This window comes from Pinus tabuliformis, chromosome 5_1 (genome assembly GCF_031772625.1).
Source record: "Pinus tabuliformis cultivar Carrire ecotype Pingquan chromosome 5_1, CPIR1, whole genome shotgun sequence".
NCBI classification, from domain to species: Eukaryota; Viridiplantae; Streptophyta; class Pinopsida; order Pinales; family Pinaceae; genus Pinus; species Pinus tabuliformis.
Window position 1 is genome coordinate 352,224,635 of NC_142305.1, and position 20,313 is coordinate 352,244,947.

The following is a 20,313-nucleotide window of genomic DNA, read 5'->3' on the forward strand; positions in this document are numbered from 1 at the left end:
TAAAGGTTCAAGATACCTTTAAGAGATTAATGGCACTGTTCTCAAAAGAATGACAGTTTTATGTTTGATTACTTTGGGGTGTTTATTTTGAGTTTCAGCTTTAATTACTTTACAGTGTCTGTTACAGTATTATTATGAGTTGAATTGTTACAAGGTTATCAATAGGATCTCTACCCATAATATATTAATACTTTCCAGATACCTCAACTTCAATATATTTATCAAAAACTCAAAGTGAACCACCAGGCTCACGAGTTACAAATTATTGACCTTCCACCAATCAATGGGGCAACATTCTGGAGTTGCCTTCTGCATATACAAATATCCAAAGACGGGAGGATACTGATCCCACTCTGTCCCCAAAAAGAATAATCCATAAACGTAACGTAAGCATACCGACAGCTTTGCTTATCGAGTTTTGGAGGAATTTTTTATTTAAAATCATTGCGCCAGAGCTTGATTGCGACAAGGTAGTGTGAGCTCCACTTATGCATTGTGAAGATTTCATCACTTTTCCCCATCAAACAGTTTCATTTGCGCGATGTACTATTTTGAAGATTTGAAGAAGAGAGTTAGCAGTGTTAATAGTGATCAGCACGGCCCATGTCAGACCACAAAGCGTTCAGTGGGGCTGCCTTGGAGCGTTAAGCTTATTGTGCCTTTTGATACCAGAAGAAAAAAATAAAAAATTCACAAAATTCCTCTACATTTTCATAGGTTTGATATATTTAAATTCATTTTGTGAAATTTGTATATCCACTTTCTCTCGAATTAGAAGAGCCGGCCAGGTGGCAATGTGACTAGCGGTTGTTGAGGCTTAAATAATTCAGCATTTTCAAGTGATTTTCGAGCCGATTAGGTGGCAATGTGACTAGCGGTCGTTGAGGCTCAAATAATTCAGCATTTTCCAGTGATTTTTGTTTGGGCTGGGGTATTAGTGGGAATGTGTTTGTTTCTGGTTGGTGTATTATTGGAAATTTTTAGGTAATTTTATTAAGTGGTTGGAAAAAATGCAATTTAGTGTAATGTATATATATAGTACTAGTACAATTACATTTATCAATAATAATAATAATAATATTATTATTATTATATTGTAGTGTGATTACAAAATATTATAATAATAATAATAATAATATTATATTATTGTAATAATTATATTATATTTTTATAATAATAATAATAATAATAGTAATATTAATTAACAATAATAATTTTAATAACAATAATTATTTTAGTAAATGTGATTGATATACACATAAGGCTTCATTTCCGGCTATGACAAAAACTATTGATAAATATATAATAAAAATAAAAATAATAATAATTTATTACTCATTTTTCATAACAAGTAAATAAATAATTACTTATTTTATTTTATCATTGCTTTTAGAAAAAATATATACATATTTTTATTTTATAAGTTATAATAAAAATAATAATATTAACAATAATAACAACAATATTAGTAATTTACTAAAAAAATGAATAAATAATAGTAGAATAGTTAGTTATTGTTAACAATATTAATATTTATTTAATTTAATATTGGTAAATAATAATAATATGCTTATTAATTAATTGAATAATAATAATAATAATGATAATTAATTCATTTTTACATAATAATAATTAATAATGATAATAATTAATTCTTTGTCACAATGTGACATTGGATCATGGTTGACCGTGGTTGAATTTCATACGGAGACAATCTTTGTCACAAAGTGACATTTGAGCATGCTTGCCCATGGTTGACTATGATTCACCATGTTTGACCCAAAGGAATAAGAAACCATTGGGATTAATACTAAAAACCCAAGATTGACCATGTTTGATTTTCTAAAACATGGTTGGAAATGATCAATAAACCCAATAGATTTATATTGTAAACCCAAGGTAATAATAAACCTAAGGGATAACAATTATAAACTCAAGGGATATAAACCCTAACATCAATATTATAAACCCTAAAATAAGCATGGTTGACCATGGTTGATTTCCATATAGAGACAATACTTGTCACAATCCAACAATTGGGCCATGGTTAACCATGGTCATAGAAAATTTTAGGGGCGAATGTTCGCCCTTTGGCGAAATTAAAGGGTTTTAAATTTTTAGTGGGCAAATATTTTGTATCATAGCACATTTTTACAAATCACCTCAAATAGCCCACCTTATTTTAAGGTAGAGGGTAAAAAAGGTAAATTTAGCCCTTGAAACTAGGAGTTACAACCTTCCATTCGCCCATTTTCAATAATAGGTTTTATTTAAGTGAATCCATTTGCCCATTTTCAAGGATAGGTTTTATTTAAGTGAATCCTATTGGCCAAATACCATATTTATAAAAGAGGTATGGTAAATTAATAAAAATACAAATAAATGAGAGGTATGGTAAATAAATAAAACATTTTTTATATTTACTCCATAAGTCACCTTATATACATGCAAGGGTGTAAACAAATAAAAATATAAGTAAAGTGGAGGTATGGTAAATAAATAAAACGTCTTTTTATACTTACTCAAAAGGTATGGTAAATAAACAAAAATATAAATAAACTAGACGTATAGTAAATAAATAAAACCTCTTTTTATATTTAGTCCATAACCCTCATTCTATTTATGAAGGCTCAAGAAAGAGGTTTTATTTAAGTGAATCCTATGGGCCAAATACCATATTTGTAAAAAAGGTATGGTAAATTAATAAAAATATAAATAAACGAGAGGTATGGTAAACAAATAAAACATTTTTTTATATTTACTCCATAAGTCACCTTATATTTACGAACACAAAAATGCGTTATATTTAGGTGAAACCTATGGGAAAAATACTATGGGACAAATACCATGGACTAGATTGTTATTAATACCATGCAAAAAAACATTATTAACCCTAATATTAGTATAATAAAAATAAAAATGGCACATGGTATTGACCCATGGTATTCAACTCGAATGTAGCCTATTTAAATGGGGGAAATAAACCAGCATAGATCCATCTTTACTTTGGATCTACTAACCCCCGAGAGGTATCAAATATCATGATATGCAAACTAGCATAGAGTGAAAAAATATTTGATCCCTCTCGGGGTTTGGTGGATCAAGAGTAAAAATGGATGTTGTAATTTAATGTATGTTAAACATTTTAGCTTGGTTAAAATAGAAAATAAAATAAATTCAACTATTAATATTATTAATTTTTATAAATTACTAATAGTAATTTTTAAGCTCCATGTTTATGATAACCCATGGTATTGACCCATGGTAATACCATGGTATTCATGTGAGCATAGACTATTTAAAGGGGAAATTCTATCATCTTAGATCCATCTTAATTCTGGGTCTACCAAGTGCTCATAGGGATAAATAGATTTCATCCCCCTAAGAGTGGTAGATGTGGAGTTAAGATGGATATAGGTTGGTTTTTATGATAATGAAGATATTAAATAGACTTAGGAAATTATATTGTAAAAACATCTTAAGGTGAATGGTTAAAGCATATACATTGGACAAGTATATTTGTATACTTATGTTTTAAACTAAAACAAATCCAGGGCTAAAAGGAATGGATTGGTTGCACTAGTCATCCTTCTATAAATTTCCAACATATGCTGGAGTAAACAGATTGTAATTTGGGTAATTTTTCTAACTGCAAACAGGAACATACTTGTGTATTGGCAGGGTGGTTACGAGGTCCTTAGAAGTGATGAATTTGAATTTTTCTTGGTTTTATATATAGTATTAGGTTTTTTCTCATGCTTTCTGTGAATGACACAAGTGAATTTTATCCTACACCCACTAAGTTATCGATAAGTAATTTCAGTAATTTTGATTTCAAAAGATATTTTGAAGAAATGCAATGATTTCATTTGTGTATTCAATAAACAAAATATTCTAATGGAATTCTGCATTTGTGGTTTACCTATATAGATTCCATGGAGAGGTGTTAGTGGTGTGACATCAATTCTCCTCAAGCAGAGGCTTTAGTTTTACTCTTTTTGGAAGCAAATACTTTCTTCCAACATTTTTGAGTTCCATGAAAAATTTGAAAGTCCTAATAGTATTCAATTATGGGTTCAAGAGAGACATAGTATTCAATTATGGGTTAAATAGATCCACACTGAATGATCTATCAGCCTTATCTTCACTTAGTTTAAGACTATTCACTTGGAGAGCCTGCATGTGCCCCCACTTCAAGAGCATAGTAAAATCATGTAGAACTTAGAGAAGCTATCTTTAAGCTTTTAGTGAAGAATGGAAAAATGTCTTGGTTCAATAACCAGTCGAGCATTAAGCTTCCAATAATGCTAGATTTTAACCTGGAGGACTTTTGTGATTTGGAGGAGATGCCGCCTCGTATTTGTGACACATCTTCAGTTGTGAATTGGACTATTACTAATTTTCATTTCCTTCGAAAGTTACCTGATGATTTGGGGAACATCAACTCTTTAAGAATGTTAAGGAAGGAAAGAAAGTACATTATGCTAAGTTCTCTTATGATTTTCAAGTTTTTCTTGGATATCTACAATGTTTCAGGTAGGAAAGTACATTCTGTTAATGAAAATTTGTCTTGATAGAAAGGCCCAATTTCAAATTCTAATGCTTTCAAAAAACACTGTATAACTGTAATGTTTCTAAAAGGAAAGCATATTTTTTCAATTTAAGTATCATGATCCCATATTCCAACTTATTTTTTAGTAACCCATTAGGATTTGTAGCTTTGAATAAATCCATGTCTTTTAATAAGATCCTCTTCCAAATTAGAACGCAGTTTCCTTTTGGCAATAACCACATACAATGTCTTGATTTTGTTATTGATAAAATAGAGGTTGTGAAACAAGCTTGTGCCATACAAGGACTTGATTCATTGATTATGTATCAATTATGGCTCTTGATGTAACAATGTCTTGATTTTGTTGCTTGAAAATAGAGGTTACGCTTTACTATTTCACAGAATTTCTTACAATCTTTCCATAAGTATTGATTTGTAATCATAGTCACCGAGGGATGATAGTAATGACAAAGGTAATATTCCATGGTTTGAAGTTACCCTCTTACTAAATATTTAAATATATCACCACAATTTAACTGTTAGTTAAAGGAATTGTATTTGATTTGTAAACAATTCATTGCTTGATTTATAGATTTTGATTTTTTCCCTTTTTAATTTTTTTCTCAGATTTGGTATGAGATATCTTCCAATATTTGGGTTCCCTAGTTTCCCCACCATAGCTATGAGGTTCAGATGCTATCATTAAATATTCTCAGAACGTTACAACTTTTCTAGTAAGTGTACTTCGAAACATTGTTGTTGCTTTTCCATGGTGTTAATGCAAATAAGCACTACAACTAGTGCCATTATTTAGATTAAGTGCCGAAATCTAGGTGGTCTTGTAATGATGGAGTGATTGTTTTCTAGATACTAAGGCCGTATGCATTTTTATCTCTTATGTTGTCCTGAGATATTCAAATTCAAAATAAGAATTGAGGTCTCATTTCCACTGTAGATTGCAGTCAGTTTCTTGAACATAATATATAGGAGATTATATTTTACTAATCAACTGTGGATGTGATCCCTCGCAGGAAAGGAAATTCAAAGTGACTTTGATTTCACATTGATTTGTCAAAACATCCACACAGTAAAGGAGATTCAAAGTGACACTGATTTCACATTGATTTGTCAAAATGGAGGCAAGAGAAAAGGAACTTTGTATTCAACAATGCTCTTAACTTCATATGTACATGCACAGACATATTAGTAGAAAATATTGAAGGGTTGCCTAAGTAATATTTTCCATTCCACTACATTCTTTACAGCTTGTAAATAAATAACTCGGAACAATTCATTACACTACTTGTTATTCTTTATTAATCAGTGGTTAAGATTTTGATATTGAACTGGCTAAGATTTTTCTTCCTTATGTGAAATTGTGTGTTCTATAATTCTTCTTTTCCATTCACTATGTATACCATATAAAGTGTGTCTAATGGAGTAGGAAGATTGGAAAGTCTTGTGATCCTTGAACTATGTTACAAGGTAGAAACCCAACGGGGCAGGGTAGGTGCATCCCCACAAAGGGTTCACAAATACCAAAGTTGGTATTGGCTAGTGCCTTGAGCTAGAAAATTTCCTTTACCCTTGTATTAACAGTGAATTCGGAGAGGATTCTAATATTATCTTTATAAGATTTATATTAGTTAAGATTTATGAATAAAATTCATGAGACATGAGCTAGGATGTCCTTGCAAGGTAGTTGTTGATTATTGGAAGCTATGATGGCCATTATGTGAGGCTAGGTGGTCGCACTCCCTTGATCGTGAGCGCGATTGTGATCAAGATGGAAGACTTCATAGTCTGGATTGATTGTTTAGAGTGATAATTAGTGGGCTCATTCACAAAAGCTTCTATTTCACTAATCCTTTTCATAGAGTTGTCAAATTCAATTTCCAAAGGTTTTAATTACACTATAGAGTTGAGTTCTGAGAGAGTTGTGATTCACAATGTTAAGTATAGTAGTTATGACACTTGAATGAAGACAAACATTGTAGATGTATCAGTCTGTGTTATAAGCTTACCTGCATATTATAAGGGACTTGGTTGGCTTTTTTATAATTTTATAAACAAGTTCCATTTCGTGGAAATGTGAAAAAAACAGTGATATTGCTACCATGTGGCTCTTGTCATATATGGTTTTATACTTTTTCAAAAAATTCTCTAAGAGTTCACAATGCTAAGATTCACTAGGACCTTACAAAGTTTTATTATTTAGTGAAAGACTCACCAAGATCTTACTAGATTTTATAACTGAGTAAAATATTCGCCATGCCTGGTGAGAGATTCACCAAAAAATTATATATACATATTATATTATTGATAAAATTGCCTTCCACTTTTCCTATATACCATGGAGATTCGCCCATTTATTATACATATAAATTTGGGGGGGTCCTTAAAATTTTCCCTGACCATGGTTGACCATGATTCATTTTCATATTGAGACAATATTTGTCAGAACACAACGTTAGGCCATGGTTGACCATGGTTGATTTTCATATCCAGACTTGCTTGGGCATGGTTGAACATGGTTGAAAATGATTAATATTATAAACCCAATGGATTGATATTATAAACCGAAGGGATCAATACTAAAACCCCAAGGGATTATGAACCCAAGGGAATAATATTAAACCCAAGGGACTAATATTATAAACCCAATGTATATAAACGTTAAGATAAATATTATAAACACTAAAATAAACATGATTGACCATCGTTGATTTTCATATTGAGATAATCCTTATCATAATTCAATGTTGGACCATGGTTGACATCATAATAAACCGTGGTTGAGTGGGGAATAATAAACCCAAGCGATTGGTATTATAAACCCAAAGGAAGAATAAACCTAAGGGATTAATACTAGAACCCTAAGGGTTGATTTCCATATAGAGACAATCCTTGTCACAATGCAACGTTGGACCATGGTTGACCATGATTGATTTTCATATCGAGACAATCTTTGTTAGAACACAACGTTGGACCATGGTTGAGCATGGTTGATTTCCATATCCATATGGTTTGACCATGGTTGAACATGGTTGGCTATGATTTACCATGGTTTACCATGATTAATATTAATAAACCCAATTGATTGATATTATAAACCCAAGGGAATAACAAACCCAAGGGATTAATACTAAAATCCCAAGGGGTTATGAACCCAAGGGACTAATATTATAAAATTAATGTTTATAAACACCAAGATAAATATTATAAACACAAAAATAGACATGATTGACCATGGTTGATTTTCATATCGAGACAATCCTTATCATATTGCCATGTTGGACCATGGTTGACCATGGTTAATTTTCATATCCACGTAGTCTTTCTCAAAATGCAACATTGGACCATGGTTGATCATGGTTGATTTTCATATTGAGACAATCCTTATCACAATGCCATGTTCGACCATGGTTAATTTTCATATCCAGACAATATTTTTCACAATTCGACATTAGACCATGGTTGATCATGGTTGATTTTCATATCAAGACAAATTTTGTCAGAATGCAATGTTCAAACATGTTTGACCACGATTGACCATGGTTGACCATGTTTGATTATATAAAACATGTTTGACCATCATCAACCATGCCTGACCATGGTTGATCATGATTATCCATGATTGTCCTTGACTTTTATATGGAGAAGTTTTTTGTCATAATGCGAGATCCGAGTATGATTAACCATAGTTGACCATTATTGGTTATGGTTGACCATGGTTGACCATGATTGATATTACAAACATTATAATTTAATACTAAACCGAAGGGGTTGATATTATCAACCCAAGGGAAACATAAACCACGGGGATTAATACTAAAACCCTAAGAGATTCTGACCCGAAGGGAATGATATTAAACCCAAGGGACTAATATTATAAACCAACATTGGTAAACCCTAATGTAAATATTACAAACACTAAAATAAACATGGTTTATTTTCACAGTGAGACAATCCTTATCATAATGTGACATTTAACCATGGTTGATCATGGTTGGCTATGATTGGGAGTGGATGGCCATGATTGATATTATAAACCTAAGAGAATAATAAACCTAAGGGATTGATATTATAAAACCAAAGGAGTAATAAGCCCAAGGGATTAATACTAAAACCCAAATGATTTTGAACCCAAGGGAATAATATTAAACCCAAGGGAGTAAGATTATAAACCCAAGGTGTAAACACCCTTAAATAAATATTAAAAATACTAAAATAAACATGGTTGAGCATGGTTGATTTTCATATTGAGACAATCCTTGTCACAATGCGATGTTGCACCATGGTTGATCATGGTCGAACATGGTTGTTTATTGTTGACCATTGTTGAATAATATTAAACCCTAGGAATATGAACCATTAGATCAATAAACTGAAAGGATTGATATTATAAACTCAAGGGAATAATAAACCTAAGGGATAAAAATTATAAACCCAACACATATAAACCCTAACATGACTATTATAAACCCTAAAAAAACATGGTTGACCATGGTTGATTTCCATATTAGATTAATCTATTGTGATATTGACATAATCATAAATAGTTGGAAAAATATTTAACCCTTAATATTGGTGTTTTATAAAACCAAGGGATTACAAACCCAAGGCATTAATATTATAAAACCAAATGATTAATAAATGCAAGGGATCAATATACCCAAGGAATCAATAAACCCAACGAACTAATATTAAAAACCCAAATGATTAATAAACCTTAGGAATTAATATTTTAAGTTGTGGGAATTAATAAAACCAAGGGATTAAATTATAAACCAAAGCAATTATTAATATTAAAAACTTGAAGAACAAAAAAGCCCAAGCATTTGATATTATAAACCCAAGGGAAAAATATTAGAAACCCAAGGGATCAAAAATTGCAAGGGATCAATATTAAAAACAGAAGGGATTAATAAAGCTTAGGAATTAATATTTTAAACCCAAAGGATTGATCAACCCACATAACTATGAATATTATAAACCGAAGGGATGAATAGCCCCTAGGGATTTGTTAATATTTTAAAACCAACAGGTTAATAGATTGAAGGGATTAACATTGTAAACCTAAGGGGTTAATATTAAACCATATGACTATTATTTAAACCTTAATATTGGGGATTAATAAACCCAAGGGATTAAATGATAAACCCAAGGAATTATTAATATTATAAACTTAAAGGAAAAATAAACCTAATAATTTAATATTATAAACCCAAGGCAATAGTAAACCCAACAAAATAATATTATAAACACAAAGGATTAATAACTCCAAGCGATTAATAAACCCGAGGAAACAATAAATCCAACAAACCAATATAAAAAATCAAGGGCGTTATAAATCCTAAGAATTAATATTCTAAACTCAATGGATTAACAAACCAAAGGGATTATTAGTATTATAAATGTAAGGAACTAGTAAACCGAACCGTTTAATATTATAAACCCAATGAATTATTGAACCCAAGCGATAAATATTAAAAACCTAAGGTATCGATAAGCACAAGGTATCAATATTATGAACATAAGAGATTAATAAAGCCTAGGAAATAATATTCTAAGAGCAAATGATTGATAAACCTGTATGATTATTAATATTATAAGCCCAAGTGATCAATAAAACTTAGAGATTGTTAGTATTATAAACCCAAAGAATAAATAAACTAAAAGGATAAACATTATAAAACTAATGGATTAAACCATTAATATTGGGGTTTAATAAATAGAAGGGATTATTATTATTGTAAATCCAAGGGATTATTACTATTATAAATAAAAGGGATGAATAAACCCAATGCATTTTTAATTTTATAAACCCAAGGCATTAATATTATAAAAGAAATGATTAATAAACCCAAGAAATCAATAAACCCAAGGAATAAATAAACCCAACAAACTAATATTAAAAACCTAAACGATTAATAAACCCTAGAATTGCACCCGGATGCGGGTGTTTTCCAAGAGAATTAATGGGCTCATTAAGTTTCGCCGGCGCAAGGACCAGCCAGGTGATGAATGGGGTCTGGATCAAGGCTCACAATAGCCGATATCTATCCTGCATGCAGATGGCAATAAAGAACTCCTCAGACCGAGAGATGGATATCAGAATGGCGCCTCCTGCTCCCATTGTTCGTCCCCCGATCCGCAGCTCTTGTCCGCTGCAGGAAAAGTTGGCTGGTAGCAGAACAACCATTGGAAAACGTTGTTGGCACCTTAGTTGCATAGACTTGGGAAATGGCCTCCATTTCTCCCACTCCATGCTTTGCCCTCTAAATTCTGCTCAAAAACCCTGTTTCTGCAATCAATCCCCATCCCCTGCTAATTCTCCGGCTGATCTGCTTCCGGTTCTCACCAGGATGGTTAGGGAGCGTATGAGGAGTCATTATGGAGGCTCTCGGGGAGGCAGAGCGAGACCTCAAACTGTGCGAAGCTTGACTCCCCCTTCCTCTCCACAGAATCAGGAAGATGAGCCTCAACCCAGACCTCGGCTCAGACACTATTCTTATGCAAGCAGAAGGCGCGGGCGTGGAATGGCGTCAAGGGATTCGCACAGAGATGTTGGGCTCCATTCTGTAATTTCACAGCAACGTCCCGGCTCTGCCTCTCACGCCACCCATTTCAGGTTCCATAGTCGGTTGAACAAACCCACTATCACTGCCAAGGTAACCATCGTCTTCACTGAAGAAGAAAGGTCGGATAGTGATCAAGGGACAAGTTCTGAGGAGCATTCTCCGGACATGAGTGACCAGGATCTAAGTGATGCGCAGGGGGAAAATTCAAGGGAAGCTAGTCAGGAAACCAAGCTTCGGAGACTGTATGGTGACGATGAGCATGCAGACGACTCTCAACGGGCGGGTGGCAGCTCTGCAGGTGTGGCTTTAACGGTGGAGTGCGCTGGCAGCACAAGAGACACTCAGAAGGTAGAGGGGCCTACAGGCGATGCTGAGAAGAGAGCAGTGGAAAACACGGAAGATGATTGGGAACTGTATGCGTGTCCCGTGGTCGAGGAACCTCCTGAGGAGGAGCCAAACAACTGAAGCCTTCTGGCATCTGCAGCCACACATGAACCAAATCGGCTTCAGGCAGATCACGGGTTGGTCCAATCGCTTGATATTTTTGCGTATGATTAGTAGTATAGTAGTTATGTTAGTTTGCTGTTATGTCCAGTATAGCTGAGAAGCACCATCTTGCTGGGTCACATGGTTGAATTTTGGTGTCTGTTATGTTAGTACAAAGTAATATGGTAACTGTTTTTGTAAACTCAAGCTGGTTTCCCCAATCTGGGGCAGTTTCAACTGTTTCGATGAACACCAGAAACAGAGTTTGAGGCGGAGCCTCGGTGTATTATATTTTTACTTTTTAATAGAATTAGTCTTACTTAGAAAAAAAAATAAACCCTAGAATTGAATATTTTAAAGTCAAGGGATTAATGAACTCAAGGTATAAAATGATAAACAAAAGGAAATGTTAATATTGTAAACTCAAAGAATAAATAAACCCAATCCTTTGATATTATAATCCCAACATAAAATATTATAAACCTAAGGGATCAAAAAATACAAAGGATCAATATTAAAAACAAGAAGGGTTGATATTATAAACCCAATGGATTAAAATTAAGAATTCAAATTGTTTAAACCCTGCGATAAATATTATAAATCAAAAAATAAATATCAATAACCTTCCTTAACCATCGTTGATTTTCATATTGTGACAAAACAAACATGGCTTATTTTCATGGTAAGACAATCCTTCTCACAATGCGACATTCAACCATGGTTGATCATGGTTGGCTCTGATTGATAGTGGTTGACCATGATTGATATTATAAACCTATGACAACAATAAACCAAAGAGATTGATATTATAAAACCAAAAGAATAATAAACCCAAGGGATTAATACTAAAAATCCAAGGGATTTTGAACCTAAGGGAATACTATTAAAACCAAGGGAGTAATATTATAAACCCAAGGTATAAAAACCATTAGATAAATATCAAGAATATTAAAATAAACATGGTTGAGCACGATTTATTTTCACATTGAGTCAATCCTTGTCACAATGTGATGTTGGACCATGGTTGATCATGGTCGTACATGGTTGTTTATTGTTGACCATTTTTGAATAATATTAAACCCTAAGAATATGAACCCTTAGATCAAAAAACCGAATGATTTGATATTATAAACCAAAGTGAATAAAAAACCTAAGGGATAAAAATTATAAACCCAGCACATATAAACCATGACATGACTATTATAAAACCTAAAATAAACATGGTTAACCATGGATGATTTCCATATTAGATTAATTTATTGTGATATTTACATAATCATAAATAGTTGCACAAATATTTAACCCTTAATATATGGGGTTTTATAAAGCCACGGGATTATTAATATTACAAATAGAGGAGATCAATAAACCCAAAGCATTCTTAATATTACAATCCCAAGGGATTAATATTATAAAAATAAATCATTAATAAATGAAAGGGATCAATATACCCAAAGAATCAATAAACCCAACGAGCTAATATTAAAAACCCAAACGATTAATAAACCTTAGGAACTAATATTTTAAACCCAAAGGATTTATCAACCCACATGGTTTGAATATTATCAATAAACCCTAGGTATTGTTAATATTATAAAACCAACATCTTAATAAATTGAAGGGGTTAAACATTATAACCCTAAGGGATTAATATCAAACCTTAGGACTATTATTTAAAGCTTAGCATTGGGGATTAATAAAACGAGGGGTTCAAATGATAAATCCAAGGGATTAAATGATAGACCCAAGGAATTATTAATATTATAAACTTAGAGGACAATAAACCTAATAATTTAATATTATAAACCCAAGGAAATAGTAAACCCAACAAAATAATATTATAAACACAAAGTAGTAATAAATCTGAGCGATTAATGAACCTGAGGAATTCTATGTGATAATACAAGTGCCATCAATATTTCAAAGAATCTTGTCATGCACTCCAAGACCAAGAACATACCCATCAAATATCATTTCCTACATGAGCAAGTGCTTGAACAAAAGGTCAAATTGGAGTATGTTCCCTCTAAAGAATAGGTTGCTAATATATTCACTAAACCACTGCCTAGAGAGACATTTGAATATCTCAGACAAAATCTTGGAGTAGTTTCTACATCATCCTACTATTAAATCCTATTCTTCAGAGAAATTTGGTTATACGCGAGTTTCATGAAGCGTAGTCACGTATATACGTGAGTTTCTGTGGGAACAGTCGCGTATATGTTGGTTTAAAGAAAAGTAGTAGGCCAGACTCAAGAAAAATGGATCTGTTATGGTTCTGTCAATTACCTACTTTGTTTGATGATGGTTTTAATCTACTGATAACATGTGGAAATATATTGGTCCTCATAAAGTTGTTGATAACTTGATGTATATCTAATTGATGATGATGCTTTGATATCTCTTACTGACATATGCAATGATCAGATCTGATAGTGAATAGGTGGAACAGGTTCAGGGGGAGAAAATGGTTGATGATATTTTGGGAACTAATGATAGACATATACAGGTTCTGGTCTGGATGCTATTGACAAATGCTACTGGTGGTGCAGATCGTATGACTGTTGCTGATGACTATAATTCTCTTGTTTAAGATATTTTGTCTCTGTTATATATGTCATGTATATCTTTTAATGTAATGGTAATGAAAAGACCTAATTTGTAACCCCACTATGCACGGGATGGATGAGGTAATTTTTCTTGTTTTTGACATGTATAAACAATTGATATATCCCCACTTGGTTTGGTGGATGAGTCAAATTTGGTATATCCCCACTTGGTTGGGAGGTGGATGCATGTATGAGTCATTGGTGATAGGAAGGTCATGTTTGATGTATGTATAGAGTCATGTTATTCTCTTAGAACATATTTTTGCAGACTTTGCTTATGCTCAGGGGGAGCATGGATTCTATCATGGGAGCTCCATCAACACACTTCAACATATCAAAGAATTCAGCATGACCCTTTGCCCTTGATGTCAAAAGGGGAGTGTGACTTGGTGTGGTTGTTGCCATCAAGTCCAAAGGGAGAGATTGTTGGCATTATGATGTATGTGTTGTACTTGATGGCAACCCACTTATAACAGAACAACTCACTTGTATATGGTAACTAGATGAATCTACAGAAGAGATATCAGAAATGACAGAATGCATGACATAAGTGTTTACAAATGTGATGAAATGTAGGGAAACTTCAAGGAATTAGTTCAAAAGCAACTCACTCAGATGACAGATCATAGTACTGCAGGTCAACAACACAAAGTTACAGATTAGGCTACACAAAATGAAGAAAGAGGGTTATACGCAGGTTCACCATTGACCAAGATGCGTATACATGCAGATTCACTATATACAAGTTGCGTATATAGACACACACACACTTTCACAAGAGGAAAAGCACGTATACCTTGGAAAACTAAGTGTTTGGTTCGAAGAATTTGGTCCATGGTATTGGTCGAAGGTATCGGGTCTGAGGTATTGACCCTAGGTATTTGGTCCAAGGTATTGGTCCTAAGTGGTTTTGGTCCATGGTATTGAGTAAGGCCTAAGACTATAAAAGGAGGAGAAGATCATTACACCAAGTGTGCAAGTATTGAATATCTGATGAAGTGTGAGATCTAATATGCAGGATATTGGCTTATGGTGCTGTGTTTGATCTGAACCAAGGATGAACCTTAGCGTTTGATGAAGGATAAGATCTAATGATGTATCAGGATTGTAATGTCCCTTAATAATAGTAATAATAATAATAATAATAATAATAATAAAAAAAATAAAAAAAAAAAAAAAAAATAATAATATAATATAATATTAAAATACAAGAAAATAAATAATAAACAATAAATAAAAAATAGTAATAGTAAATAAATAATAAATAATAATAAAATAATAAATAACAATACTAAAGCTCTAAATAAATATAAATAAAAATAAACAGAAAAAATAGTAAAAATCAGTAACGCTATCAAAAAGTAAAAACAAAAGAAATAAAACAAGAAAGCAGTAAAGTTGCATGTTGACACTTGGAGTGTGTGCATGTGGTTCCCCTTCCAATGTTTGCTCTATTTAATATATGGTGAGGAAGATGAGAGGCATTCCATGATTCCATGATTCAATGATTCCATCATCCATTCTCTTGGGAGAATAGTGTTGTGAGACAAAGGATTACCTGGCAGTAGTACGTTGATTGAGGGCTTGGGGGTGGCCAGTTGTAGCAAGATTTTGTGCAATTGAACCTACGGTTGGGTGGAGAGTCGTCCCCAAGACTTTGTTGCAGTTAGCAGAATTCAACTAGCGTTCAACCCTGAAATCACAAGTGAGAAACATCATCGCCATAGGTAAGTTGTCCCTACTCATATCTCTGAAATTTGATGTTAATTAGTTGATAAATTGCGTGTTGATTATAAATTGCATGATTAATCTAATTAATTACATGTTTTTATTTCGGGTCTAATACATATGGTGTCAGAGCTTTAGTATTGTTATTTATTATTTTATTATTATTTATTTACTATTACTATTTTTTTATTTATTGTTTATTATTTATTTTCTTGTATTTTAATATTATATTATATTATTTATTATTATTATTATTATTTATTACTAAAGGACATTACATAGTCCCCCACCTTAAGGAACTTAGTCCCGAAGTTAAGTTGAATTATTTAACATTTCATTTTGTTATTTATTAATCGCAACATTATGAATAATAATCAACTGTATGTTCATGCATGTCATAAATTTGTATGCAACTATCACATGCTTCACCTCATGAAATACCATCATGAGTTATAACATCAACATATTTGGATCAAAGACATATCATGACTTCACATAATAAATGAACCACATGTCAATAAACCTCATATTATAGCATCATAATTCCTATGCCACATTATGCATATCATATCCATCATGAGTATTCAACATTAAATACCTATCATCACGTAGTAAATGAATATGTCAATATACCTCGACATAACATCATAATGCCTATGCATATCATCATCATCATAAGGATACATCATCACTATAAGAACCACATGTGCATCATTATCCTCCTACAATTATATCACGAAACCTCATGTAACAGTATATTCAACATCATAATAGCTAATTAAACTAAACTGAAATCATAGTGTATGATTTAGATGTATCATAAATTTTAAACAATAAAACATGATTTAGATGCTCCATAAAAGTAATATCTGGGAAGATGCAGATGTTATTTTTAATGACTTTCCTTATTTACTTGATTAAAATGTGTGGTGAACTAATTAGGAGTGCTTACTTAGCTAAGGCAGATACTTTTATGGAGCATCTAAATCATGTTTTATTGTTTAAAGTTTATGATACATCTAAATCGTACACTATGATTTTAGTTTAGTTTAATTAACTGTTATGATGTTGAGTATAATGTTACATGAGGTTTCGTGATATAATGGTAGGAGGATAATGATGCACATGTGGTTCTTATAGTGATGATGTATCCTTATGATGATGATGACATGCATAGGCATTATGATGTTATGTCAAGGTATATTAACATATTCATTTACTATGTGATGATAGGTATCTAATGTTGAATACTCATGATGGATATGATATGCATAACGTGGCATAGTAATTATGATGCTATAATATGAGTTTTATTGACATGTGGTTCATTTATTATGTGAAGTCATGATATGTCTTTGATGCAAATATGTTGATGTTATAACTCATGATGGTATTTCATGAGGTGAAGCATGTGATAGTTGCATACAAATTTATGACATGCATGAGCATGCAGTTCGTTATTATTCATAATGTTACGATTAACAATGATGAATGTTCTCATGAAGACATGCAAGACTTGGCATGTGGATTATTTTCTATGATACTATGATGGTATAGCTAATGCATTGGTTGCATGTTGAGGTGTGATGATTGATAGGACTCCACAAATGGGCGGAGAGGGCTGGTTTATTCGATGATCTCGTGTGATCCCATATGCACGAGGGAGAATAAGTAACACCATATGGGCTGGGGACAAGCTCAATCAACACTATATATGTCAGTGGTTCCTTTGTCTTGTATAGCTCTTGATGGATAGCTCTTGAGGGCTATGGGACCATCTTGAGGAGGCAAAGTGCCTGATATTGAAGGCTAGGTGCCTAGTATTGTATTGGGATGCCAAAGTCTGGGAGGAGTGTAAGGACTTCAATGCCTAGGGTTGTGCACCTTAGTAAGTTGTGGAGGGAGTGGGCCAAGCTTGCAAGATTCTCGGAGACATTGAGCACTGTACTAGATGCCTACCTTGGGCTAGATGAGTTTTGAGTCAGGCGCAAGCCTTGGGGCCAACATTGGACTAGGATACAGACCGAGGAGGCTTATGCTTGGTTCCGAAAGTGGGAAAAAGGTCAGAGATTCCTTGGGATTTCCTAGGTGTTGTGAAACTTTTGATGCCTGCTAGTTATATTAGTTCAGCAGAGGGTGTTGGCGAACATGAAGTAGAAAATAACAAAATAAAATGTGAAATAATTCAACTTAACTTCGGGACGAAGTTCCTTAAAGTGGGGGTGTATGTAATGTCCCTTAATAATAAATAATAATAAATAATAATAATAATAATAATAATAATAAATAATATAATATAATATTAAAATACAAGAAAATAAATAATAAAAAATAAAAAATAAATAGTAATAGTAAATAAATAATAAATAATAATAAAATAATAAATAACAATGATAAAGTTCTAAATAAATATAAATAAAAATAAACAGAAAAAATAATAAAAATCGGTAAAGCTATCATAAAGTAAAAACAAATGAAATAAAACAAGAAAGCAGTAAAGTTGCATGTTCACACATGGAGTGTGTGCATGTGGTTCCCCTTCCAATGTTTGCTCTATTTAATAGATGGTGAGGAAGATGAGAGGCATTCCATCATTCCATGATTCCATCATCCATTCTCTTGGGAGAATAGTGTTATGAGACAAAGGATTCCCTAGCAGTAGTACATTGATTGAGGGCTCGGGGGTGGCTAGTTGTAGCAAGATTTTGTGCAATTGAGCCTACAGTTGGGTGGAGAGTCATCCCCAAGACTTTGTTGCACTTAGTAGAATTCAACTAGTGTTCAACCCCGAAATCACAAGTGAGAAACATCATCGCCACAGGTAGGTTGTCCCTACTCATATTTCTAAAATTTGATATTAATTAGTTGATAAATTGCGTGTTCAGTATAAATTTCATGATTAATCTAATTAATTACATGTTTTTATTTCGGGGTTGTTACAAGGATCTCAAGGCTTGAAGTGAATTATATTTATGTGGATTGATCATTTATCTGAATAATTGACACATGTTGTAGTCTGTAAATATGATGATATGGGTATGACTGAAGTCTGGAATAGTTGTAATGTTTAAATCATCATTTACAGTTCTGTACGTAAGTTCACTTTAGACAAAGAGCGTATACACGCTGGTTCTACATATCAAAGCGGTGTATACATCATAAATTTAATTTTAAGATATGTACGCTGGTTCGCCTTGAGGAAGGCGCATACGCACGCAGGTTTGACACATGCAAGTAGCATATACCTTATAAAATGTGTTTTTGTTGCTTCTGTTTGTTGTTGCAGTGTTTTGGGTTCTGGCTTGGGTTCTAGTTACTGTATTCTGGTGACAACATTCTGAATGATCAGATTGATGGAGTGATTGATTGATTCGGTTGTGGTTGTTTCAAAAGGAGATTGGTTGAAGATTGATGTTGTTGATGGATCCAGTCTGAAAATTTATGAAACGTGGTCCTTGGAAGAAAAGAGAAGGTTGTAGCCTTCTGTAGGCCGAGACCTACATACTAGTAAACATATTAGCTAGTACAAGAGCTAGGGGGTTGCAGCTCCCTTCCAGTAGAAGCTGCAGAATGAGAGAAGGTTGTATCCTTCTGTAGGTAGAAGCCTGCGTACTGGTATAAGACTACACCAGTACAAAAATTGTAAATATAATTCTCTTATTATTAAAAGACGATAGAGACGATTGCAGTAGGTGGTTTTCACCACATTGGGTTCCACCTTATATCTTAGTGTCATGTGTGTTACTTATGTGTGATGCTCTATTTTGTTTTTACTGCATTGTCTAATGAATTCGTGATATACTGGTTAAAGTTCAATGCATGATAATTTGGGTAAATCAAAAGATCTCTTCATACACGTTGGTTGCATTAAGTACAATTGCGTATACATGTTAGTTCACTAAGCTGAAGTAGCATATACAAATCGGTTTTTTAAAATTAAATTATTGATCGGATAATATTGATTCACCCCCCCTCTTAGTATTATTTCCAACATCCTGCCTCAAGGAGCCGATATGGTTTGTAAACCTTGATCTATAAAAGTTCGGGTCTGGGTTCAGATTTAAACTCTGATCACTTTAAAACCTAATATCACTTGGATAACGAGTTCCTCAAGTCCTTCGGCTAGTTGTTCTTCAACTAACATACAACTTAAACACATGCCTAACCCCACTGTTGACTATGATGTCAGTAGTTGAACTTTAGATGGATGGTTAGGATGGAGTATGGGCCTTCAATCATGATCAAGCCTTTCTATGCTCTTCTACCCCTGTTATTAATTTCAATGACCGTGATTAACCATAAATATTAGGATTTACAATTAAAACATGAAAACAGGGAAAATACTCGGATGCGC